The sequence below is a fragment of the Alligator sinensis genome, unplaced genomic scaffold (assembly GCF_000455745.1).
Source record: "Alligator sinensis unplaced genomic scaffold, ASM45574v1 scaffold991_1, whole genome shotgun sequence".
NCBI lineage: Eukaryota > Metazoa > Chordata > Crocodylia > Alligatoridae > Alligator > Alligator sinensis.
The window spans coordinates 319276-320242 of record NW_005842335.1 but is presented as its reverse complement, the minus strand read 5'-3'; positions in this window follow the sequence as shown (position 1 = coordinate 320242).

Sequence of the window (967 nt, the reverse complement as noted above, 5' to 3'; positions counted from 1 at the left end):
CCTTGGGATGCACGACAAGGTACGGCGGGCCTTGCTGGCTGCGGTCTGGCATTGGCGGCTCGTGTTCATCTTGGAGTCAGTAATGACTCCGAGATCCCTCTGTGCTTTCAAGAAGGGAACTCCCCAGCCTGTATTAAATACATAAAAGCTTTGAAAGATAATTTACTAGATAAGTATATTTTCAGCTGGCTGATGATCAGAAACTATTTTTTTAATTTTGTTTTTAACCATTCAGAATGTATTTGTATTTCCAAGAGTGGACGCACATTGTTGTATTGTACTTTCAAGTACCCTTTGGATGGACAACTGTGATTTCTTTTGTATGAATTTTTGTAATAAAAAGTGCTGAATCCATCAGAGAAAGGGGCTCTGAATTGCCTGGTACGGTGTGGTTTCTTCCACATTTCATGCACATTTTGACTTGGTTACATTCTCAAATTTGTGCTTGTAAAAATGTATAAACCTTTTTTTTTTATTTTTTTCCCCCAATTCCTATGTATTTACCCATTTTATTTTGTTTAGGAGGTTTTGTACCTCATGTCAAGGAAGCCACGTTTCTATTTTGTGTTTGACCAATGACTTTGTTGATCTGAGATCTGTGTTGCGGGGGCGCGGCTGACGGCGCGTGAAGACCTGCAAGAATTAGCACGAGGGACGATCGCTTTTTCTTCCTTCCACGTCCATTCAGGTGGGAAAGGTCCCGGGGCGGTGGTTTGGACTGAATGAACTACCGAACGACGACAGGTAACGGCACTCCGAGTGTTCATAAAACACAATACTTCTTTCCAGTAGACTTCCCTTCCTTTTCAAGAAAACCAATTTTTCACCACGTCTGGTCCCGGGCCGCGCCGCCGTCCCCAGGAGGGGAGCGGAAAGGGGCTGTGCAGGACGCGGGCGCCTTTTCTGAAGTCAGCGCAGCGGGGGGCTGTGTTTGCGTGTGTACGACACGGGCGAGGCAGGAAACGAC